Below are 10,141 nucleotides of genomic sequence, written 5' to 3' on the forward strand. Positions count from 1 at the left end.
AAATTCACAAGGTAAGTTGGCGCCCCATACCAGTGACCTGGAGCTACACAAAGCTCTACAGTGAAGTAAGTGATAATTTGAACACAATCAGTCGTCAAACCAGGACAATAAGGCCCAGGTTGAAAATAAACAGATTTATCCATTAATGATCCCTGCGGTGAAACTGGGTTGTTGCAGCAGCAAACAGTAATATGATTCAGCAAAGACAACACATAATGGAACATAGATAAGAACCGGGCATACACAGTCGACAATTTCAATACTAGAACTTGAGTAGAAATGTACAAGTGACAGTATGAAAAACGTCTGGATTACAGCATGAAGAGAGTATTGACAAAGTAGAAGTAAATGATTTGAGGAAAAAAACAAACGAAAAACACATACTTTGTGAGAATATAGTTTTGAGAAAATGTGCAGTATGAAACAGAAAATGAAAAAGGATAAAACTCATTAACATGACTTGACTGCAGCATCAGAGAAAAGTCCTAAATCCCTCAGCCCGCTTTGATTGGTCGATCATGTGTCGCTCATCCAGGAAGTAATATTTTCTAGTTTGATTCTGTGCTTTATGTACATCTGTGATATGAATATATTTATTAAGGATAACAGACAGCATGTTTAATGCCCCCATTTGCTCTATTCTTATTCATATTCTATTTTTCTTGCTGTATCCTGTTACTATTTGCCGCTTCAGTGACCTGGTTTCCCCACAAGGATCATTACAGTTTCATCTTATTTCCTGCATTTTGACATTGTGCAGCAAAATTTTTAAATATTTTAAATTTAAAAGTTGTTTTCATAGATTTGTTGAAGAAAGTGTAATGAGATATACTAGATTTAAATGCATTTCTACTCACCTGCATGTACAAGTTTATTTCATCAAACACTGGATCAACACTGTGCAGTTATCAGCAGTAACAAACACACCAACACCATGTGATAAACATTATTTTTTAAACAGAACAACGATGAGTCGATTATCTAAAATGAAAAGAGCATTTTGTGTACAGAGTACTTTCAAGCTGGTCGTCCTCACAGAGGACCCAGAACCTCCTGTTTCACCACAGCTGCTTCCATTGCACGCTCTTCAGCCTGGAAGGAAAGGACAGACAGTGAGACACGAGGCAGTAGACCTGACAAGTCTTTTCTACCCGGCTTCATGTCTTTCCTCTGCACTCCTCTACCACCCATGGTCATTCTACGGTCACCGGAAATATTTCGCTGTGGAAACCTCTCAACCTCTCCACTCAAATTTTTGTAATTTTCATGTTTTATCTTCAACTGAAGGGTTACATGTTCCTCTAAAATCCTGCGAGCCTTGGGTTTCTGAAACCTTTTCAAAACAAACTGGATAGACTCAGAATTGCATGTTCATCTGCTAAAGACAAGCTTCTTAGTTCATGAAAAGTTGACATTTTGGAGGAAAGGAGGTAGAGGAGAAAGTAGAAGAGGAAAGGAGGTAGTGGAGGAACGTTGGAGGGAGAGAAGGAGAGAAGGAGTTAGTTTTGGGATGCTCCTCATGTTTCAGTGAATATTGTAGAAACAGTGCAGCACAGAGCCGCTGCTATGTCCCGTCTGCTCCGGTGGAATCGGGGGAGAGAGTTAGAAGGGACTGACTGTAACTTTGGACCGCTTCGAACACTTCCACGGAGTTATGGATGTATGGACTTTTATTCTTCAAATGATGAGTCTACAGCAGACTTAATGCGGACTGATGACGGCTGATTATGATTACCGGCCACCAGCTATCTCCGCTGTTTAACAGTTTTATGCTGTTAATATACTGACAAAAAAAAATATTGCAGCCGAATGTTTTACAACAACTAGACTGAGCTAGCAGAATTGTGTTTTGTGAACAAGATGATGAACTTTGGACGGCAGTCTCTACCTTCATATAAACGGAAGCTAGCTCTACTAAACCTCTCCCTCTCTCTCTCTCTCTCTCTCCCTCTCTCTCTCCATCTCTCTCTCTCTCTCTCTCGCTCTCTCTCTGTGTACAGGTAAACTCACCCACAGTTTGTCCCATTAGTATTTTTTAAAGCAGGGTGACTAATGTTCTACACTGTGATAAATGGAAGCGTAGCGTCATATAGTATTAGTATATATTAAACACACATGCACAGAGAGAGAGAGAGAGGGAGAGAGAAAGAGAGAGAGAGAGAGGCCAACTATTGACTGTAATTATATAAACAGCTGTGGATGTGAAGCTGAATATTCCTGATTTGTCATTATGTGAGAGCTGAGTTTCCCTGTCCTTATTTAGCCAATATCACATGAGAGACAGTGCTGTTGTCATCATGGTTTGATATGATAATGTCATGTCTACTGTCATATTTCACTGACATGTTAAAGAAGCAATGTCAGCAGAGCTCCCCCTGGTGTCCTATTCATGACACTGTTGATGCCTCCGGTGCTGTTGTGTTATGTTAGGGTTAGGGTTGGCCCTCTGTGACCTACTGCAAGTGATAGGGCTACTACTTCTACTACTATTACTAATACTGCTACTACTACTACTATTGCTACTGCTGCTACTACTACTACAACTACTACTACTTATCCTACTGCTAAACACTAGCCACCACTTAGCAACGCTAGGAAACACCAAGTCTAAGGGACTGTTGCAAAGACAGCAAGCTTCAATTTTCTTCAGAAAAAATTGTCATTTCTAGTTTATTATTGTCATTTGACAGTTTTCTGATCCATCCAGTCCACTAATTGTTCCTTGTGAGTCAGTGGTACATTTTTATTTTCTACAAAAATATCCATCTGTTCCTGTAAAAGCCCAAAAGCATAGTAATTGACCAAACCATAATAATTCACCATAATGTAATAAAATCAAATGTTATAAAGCCCATAATGTAATAAAAATCAAATAACATGATACAATCTTGAACTGAAATTCCACTTGTTGTGTTTTTAATGATTATCCTGTTCTATAGTGAGGCACCTGTTTATTTTAGTTCAGTGTAGATGACAAGGTTAATGTGCTCTATCTAGTGGACACAGAGCAGAACTACCTGATCTGTAATTTTTCCACAGGTTTGGCAACAGGTTCGACTGGTCTGATGTCATACTGATGTTTCTAGACTTTGACACTTAAGTTATGAGGTTGTGACAGCAGCCTCAGATCAATAGACAGACTGACGAAGGAGAATAAGCAGCGTCTTCTCTCTCAATGTTTCCTCTACAGATGAAGGTGGAAAGTGTCTTTGACTTGATCTGGTTGTGAGTTCACCAGGTAAGGATCCTACCAGGGAACATTATTAATGTTTGATGAATATGCTGGCTCATATCACATTGTGTTGTATAACAGTATAGCAGATTTGCTTGAGATGATGGTGATAGGGTTTTTCAAAATGTCTATTTGATGCTTGCAAATATAAATATTCATTAGAAGAAATTACAACATTTCTGTCTGACTTTGAAGACAATGATATGAGAATGATTTACATGTATTACTGTTAGTGGTTGCCAGGTAGAGTGAGCACCAGTTCTCAGCTTGTAAAAAATGCAGGGAGTCTCAGAACTGGTCTGACAGCTTGGATCAGCTTGACTGAGGTGCATTTCCACTGTAAATACTTCAAGTGTACAAAACACAACCATCTTACCAATACTGAGATACACTTTGTTTCACTCAAACCCCTTTTGTAACGTCCATCTCAATTTTCCTAGAGGCTTAAAAGTCCTTTACCTGCTCAGTCTATGTGATGGAAAGAGAAGTTATATTTTAATATTTTGTGCACTTAATGTATTTGTGACATGTTACTGACATGAATGATCACAGCAATTGAAATAATATATCCTGTGACGGAAACATTGTTGTAATGATTCAACCTAGTGTGTTTGTGTAAAGGTGTTGCCTCTACTATGAGTCTGAGGAGAGAGAGGAGGGGCTCCCTCCCTCTAAAACCACTCAGCCGGACAGCCAGACCAAAGCTAAGAGGTAAGATGAGGATCTCCAACTGTCCATGACTGTTCTCCATCTCAGAGCTCAGCAGTGAAATCATTAACCCATCATTATTCAGAGTAAAAGCTCTGTCTCTGTTGTGTTGAAGCCCAGTCCAGCAGGAGAGACCAGACTCCCCTGTACCCAGCTGTGTGTCCATGAAGAGTGACCGGTCCAAGGACGCCTTTACTCATTTTAAAAGACAGCATTTATCAGACAAGAAGTAAGTTGTTATTTGCATTAAAACATGTAACTAATAATAATCTATCTATATATCCTCTTATTTTTAACAATTACTGTATTTAACCAGAAAGGTTGTACCTTACATACATGCTCTTTTGCAGCATTGCTCTGCTTCACATCCATACAATTACAGATATTCATACCAGAGCTGCTCAGTACAACCACAGTCTCCTGCTGTTGGTCACTGAGCAGCTCTACCAGAACAGTCTGGGGGCTGAGATCCTTGCTCAAGGTCTAATTGGTGGTAGTTGCACAGGGTGGAGAAAGAGTTACATATTCACTCTGACTTTCAAAGTCGGTACTGGGATTCAAACTGGCAACCTACTAGTCAGAACCCTGCTTCTCTAACATTTTTACTGCCACCACCCCTGTTTTATCAACCCTTAGCAGGACCCAGCTGGAGAGAGCAGACTCCCCTGTACCCAGCTGTGTGTCCATGAAGAGTAATGAGTCTATGGGTCATCCTATTCATTTCAAAGATGGACAGCACTCTACTGAGCAAAGGTAAGAATTGAAAACAGATGAGTTTGTTATTATTCGATTCTACTGAACAGAGGACTATGGAAGCCCATTTCCGCCAGTGTGATGTAAAAAAAAGATCCTGTGAGTCATTATAATGAGAAACTTTCTCAAAATAATGACTTAGTATCTCAAAATAATGAGAAACTGAATTTGTTCGCAGAATACGAACAAATTCAGGTAAGAAAATATTGATGAATCCCGGATTTGTGCGTAAAACGTTCGTACGCATGGTTTAGGCACAGATTTGTGCGTACGCACTGTTTGTGAATGAGCCCCATTGTGTTTCTACTAGGATCCATCATGACAGAACATAGTCACCTTTAACCGTGTGTGTGTGTGTGTGTGTGTGTGTGTGTGTGTGTGTGTGTGTGAGACATTATATGACCTAATACATCATGTTTTCTCCAGAGTCCACCAGGAGAGGTCAGAGGTTCCCAGTGGTCAGTCTGTCCAGGAGCTTCAAACAGACCTGAACTCCATATTTATGGTGTGTAAATGTACAACAACACATTTTACTTTACATTTTACTTTACAGCTACAAATTAAATACAAAACAATCACTCTGGTCGTAACAGTGTTCAAGCTGCACTCTTTTGACCAATGGGCTTTGTAGTGATACCAGTGAGACCTTTGGAGAAAGCCCCAACCTTTCTGTGGCTTTCTTGAATCAACACCAAATGGCCTCAACAACTGGCCATAAAGGTGTCTATCTGACACAACCCCAGCTTCAGAAGTGGTATCTGATAGCAGGAGATGTCTCCCCAAAAGCTCTTGGGGATTAACAACAGGATACTGCGAAGAGGTTTGAAACTTTCTCACACATTCCACAGTTAATGACCTTTATCTTCCAGCCATCAGGAGGAGAAGGACCCAAGGACTCAGGAACACTAATGAACTATACACTTACACACCCATACCTTCCACACCTATGGATATAGGGAATCATCCTCCTTTCTTCATTGGGAGTATCAGACTGTTCTGATTAATCAAAAGGGACAGTCACCATTGGGTGAGAACAGAGATACCAATGTGTCAACACGAAGGAACAACAGACGGCTGGTGACACTTACCAGAGTCTCATCACTACCCCCTCTCTGAAACAGGACTGTCATAAATCTGTCCACTTACCAAATTCTTCTTTAAACCTACTTTCAACCATATGCTTCCCAAAATGTTTTTAATGAGTTTATTTTGTATCTGGAAGTATAGGCTAAATGTATCAACTATATATATATTGAAGTTGTTTAAGTAGTAGTGAATTGTATGCACCCACAATGTTATTTACTTTAGTTGAGGAAATAATTGCAATTATATCGCTCTCTCTCTCTTTTGCATGATACCACACTGCCACCATGTGGTCATTTATAGCTATGACATGTCAGTATAATATCGACCAAGTTTAATTGTATTAAATGGATAAATTGTCTTTTCACACTAGTCACACAGTTAGAAACACAAGTTACATATATGAGTTAACTTGGTGAAGACTGTATAGTCATAGATTAGGCTATGAAGGTTTGTTTGAGGTCCTTATATTGATGTGCTAGCTATATAAATTCGAATGTAAGTTCTCAGGTTTTTATTATTTTGATCAATTGACAACAGTAATTGGTGGAGATGTAAAATACCTGTGTATTACTTTAAAGGGAAATCTTTATTAAGATCACTTAGTAATAGATCTCAAAATAAAATTAAAAAGACTAGAGGAAGAATTCCCCTTTACATTCATTTTCATTGGAACCTTCTCAAACAAATAAATTAATTAGTAAACAAGGCGTAACAGAAAAAGAGCGCGAAGCGTGATTTGCATGGCAAACCATGCCTGAAAATTCAAAGATCTATAAAACTTTCTTATCTGGCCTTGTTCGCAGTTCAACATTCGTGTTCAACATTCCGCTCTCACCAAGAAACCTGCTGGTTTCCTCCAAGAACAACAATTTTAGCTGCAATTCGCCTTTAGTGAAACTTAGAGTTTGAGCCTGGAGTTAGAGACGTCTTCTCCAGATGAACGTAAGAATTGCTTGCAAGAAGTTTGAACCTCGCATCTAATAGTTAAGAAGTTATCAACGCCTGGCCAAGCGAAGATTGCTTTCAAAGCTATTTAGGAACGAGATTATTTAGACTTTACAACAGTTAGAAGAGCTAGAAACGTCAACTCCATCCAGCAGCCAACACTGTTGCAACATCGTCACAGTGTTCTGCATCCCGGGGCCTGTCGACCTACAGCTTTGAGTGAGCCGTAGGCTCGTCTCGACGTGACGATAGTACCAGAGACCAGCTGTTCCATCCAGCGTCTGCCGTTGCCAGGTAACAGGCCACGCCGAGTCCGTCTCTCCGAGCTCAGCGTGACCAGACAACCCGACCGGCAAGACCTCCCAACTGAACAAAGTAGGCTCTGACTATCCACGTCTTTACTGCTGAGTGTTGATGCAAAAGCTTAGATTTAAATTAAATAGGTCAAGAAAGTTAGGCTTTCATAGTTTAGTCGTCCCGTAGCTCTCCGCCTCGTTCCTCTGCTTAATTGATCCATACATACCTCCATTTACTGCTGCCAATTCTTATTCTTACATTTCATTATCATTTTCCTTTCATCCTTATTTTGTTTCATTACATTCCATGCCTATTTTAGTCTATAGTTTCCGTATTTCATTCTGGTGATCAATATCAGTGACTTATAGCCTATTGCTTATTTCATTGAATATGGTTATACTTGGATCGTTAAATAAATATTCCCATCTATTGCAGAGAAGTTGTCATGTGTTTCCTTACCTGCAGAGAAAAGTAATCCCTGAACTGGAAAGATCTCAGAATCTTTAGATCGATGACGGATTAGTATGAGTAAAGGTCCTTCATTTACGAAGGTGGTGCCCCTATGAGTGTAATTTGATCTCTTGATCAAAATATTAATATTTATATGCCTTTACCAAATTATAAGTTTGATATTTTCGACTCTACATGCTACAGTGGTTGAAGCAGTATGATGTTACGAGGTGGTTGCTAGGTGATAGACAGGGGTTGCTAAGGTGTTACTAGATGGTTGCTAGGTGGTAGACAGGGGTTGCTAAGGTGTTACCAGTCTTGAGAGACCAGACCTCAAGATGAGTTTGTGACTCCTCCCCCTCTGTCCTCTGCTCTCACAGGGAGAAGATGATCTGGATCCTGCTGCTGCTCTTCCTCACATCCTGTGTCTGCGGTCAGCTTCCACCTTCAATTCATTATCCAGAAATATAAAGATATTTTCAGCCTCACTAACAGATTTTCTCACTTCATTACCCTCACAGCCTTTTTGTCTTTCTCTCTGCCAACAGCAACAGAGCCAGAATTCTCTTCAAGTAGAAACTCCTTATTAGTATCATGATGACAATTATTGCTTTAATTTCATTGTATTTATTACTGATATCATGAATTACATTTTCCTTTCTATACTTTAGCACCTTTTTACTCTTTTTTTTAATCCTTGTTCTCCAACCTACACCTCTATTCTTTGTTTCTGTAACGAACCAATTTCCTCTTCAGGATCAATTAAGTTAATCTTCTAGTCGTATCTCTAGACAGATATGTAGATACAGTAGATGGAGACAACATGATGACACCACAAGGTGGCACCAGAGACACTGACACTGGACTGTAGACTTTTGGTTAGGCTTGTCAGGTGGAAAAGCCTCTGAAACAGCATTTAGACCATCATGGACACTAAAACTCTCCAACAAAACCTATATAGACAGAGTGTTTCCTTAATCAGGTTAATATCAGAGTATTGGTGAGCATGTAAACACTCTCAGTCTCTCTGTTCCTCACTTTCCTCTCTCTCTCCCACAGGAACATTCATTGTGAATGTGAAGCAGATCTCCTATCAGGCAGAGGAGAACGGGAACGTGACGATGGAATGGATCTTCCCACCCCCACCCAACATGGCTCTCTCCTCACTCAGCATCCATTGTTTACTGGTGTCTCCTACTGAAGAAAATATTTTATATTATTTAGAAAACGGTGTTGAAGACCCAGAATCTCAAGATGAGCAGTTTGCAGGACGAGTGCGATGTGATGAACACAGACTCAGAGAAGGAACCATCAGGCTCCGTCTGTCCAGACTCAGGACTAACGACTCAGGAAAGTACCTGTGTGAAGTGTTCACTGATTATGGAGGGAACTTCCATGTATGTTCGCTCAATGTCACTGGTGAGTAGAACTCAGTAGAACTCAGCAGAACTTTCCTCACTAGATTCATTTCAGCAGCTTCTTCAGTTAAAAGAAAAACTACTGCAGGGTGGGACTGTTACCATGGTTACCACTGTAGTTCTACTGCAGGAGGGGACTGTTACCACTAGGACTGGGTGGTATATCTTATTTTAATGTATACTGATATGAATTCATGTAAAGGTATGAATTTACAATGCTGTCGGATTTGCAAAACCAGGAAATAAACAACTGTCCAACAATAGCTGGTGACCCGAATACCTGAACTGACTGTTTTTTTATTTTCTTCAATCAGTGAAGGACACTTTGAACTTCTATTTTTAAAATAACTATATTACAGGTTTTTTTTTACAAACATTATTTAACATTGAAATAAACACACACAGTTATCTGTTGTGGCCAGTTGAGCCAAACCTGTAATGAACAACTAAAGACAACAAATGATCTAAAACAAATTAAATCTGAACATAATACTTAGCTTCAGTCAAATTTATTTGACTTCTGAGAGCCAGATCCTTCTGTGGCAGAATTCTGACTTTATTCTCACAGGTCAATAGATTCTGACTTTAATCTCAGAACTCAAATAAACTTCCTGTTGGCATTCGGTTCACACAGCTTCACAGCTTCAAGTTGGCTGTCTCACCTTTGTCATTTTAGCTAAATCCAAAATATTCCCAAAAGCAGACAGACATGTTTTCCTTTCTTACAAGTTGATCACTGGACATTTTCTTTGTTGCTACAAGGCCTTTCACAGTTCAGTGGTGATGTAGGTGCCTCATTGGTTGAAGTAGACTTTTTTTTTTTTCAAGTTGGGGCGCTCAAGGAGCTCTTCCAAAAAAGGCGCCAAAAGTGGAAAACTGCAAGACTCCAAGCAACACAAAAGCAGCTCACAAAAAGCATCACTCACGTTGGAAAAAGAAAAAGGTTGACCTCTGCTGCTAAAAACACATCCTGTGTGATCAGGATACTTGTGCTTTATTTTCCAGGGAAAATGGGAACTGCCCCAGATCTACCAGAGGATCCAGAGCAGAGAGAACATGGATTGTTTGGTCTCTTTGGAGTTGTGGCAGCAGTTCTAGCAGCTCTAGTAGCATTCGCTTGTCAACGCTGTTGCCCAAGCAAACAACAAGGTATTTGCTTTTCCTAGTTTGAAACATTTTATAAATATAATTTCTGTGTGTGTGTCCTCACTTGTTATTGTCTGATGTACAGGTCAAGGCCAAGAGGAAAACA

General features: G+C 39.8%; 1 long non-coding RNA gene across 1 annotated transcript; it reads left to right on the forward strand.

Moving 5' to 3' along the window:
- Positions 1-3,100: 3,100 nt before the first annotated feature.
- LOC139643816 (uncharacterized) lies at positions 3,101-5,831 on the forward strand. The gene is made up of 6 exons (XR_011695108.1): positions 3,101-3,238; positions 3,854-3,943; positions 4,056-4,169; positions 4,577-4,693; positions 5,120-5,198; positions 5,563-5,831. It is a non-coding gene; the product is annotated as an uncharacterized lncRNA (long non-coding RNA).
- Positions 5,832-10,141: the final 4,310 nt, after the last annotated feature.

Source organism: Centroberyx affinis, unplaced genomic scaffold (genome assembly GCF_046629955.1).
Source record: "Centroberyx affinis isolate AG114_WGS23_722 - 3 ecotype Tasmania unplaced genomic scaffold, CSIRO-AGI_Caff_v1 ptg000655l_1, whole genome shotgun sequence".
In the NCBI taxonomy this organism is placed as follows: domain Eukaryota; kingdom Metazoa; phylum Chordata; class Actinopteri; order Beryciformes; family Berycidae; genus Centroberyx; species Centroberyx affinis.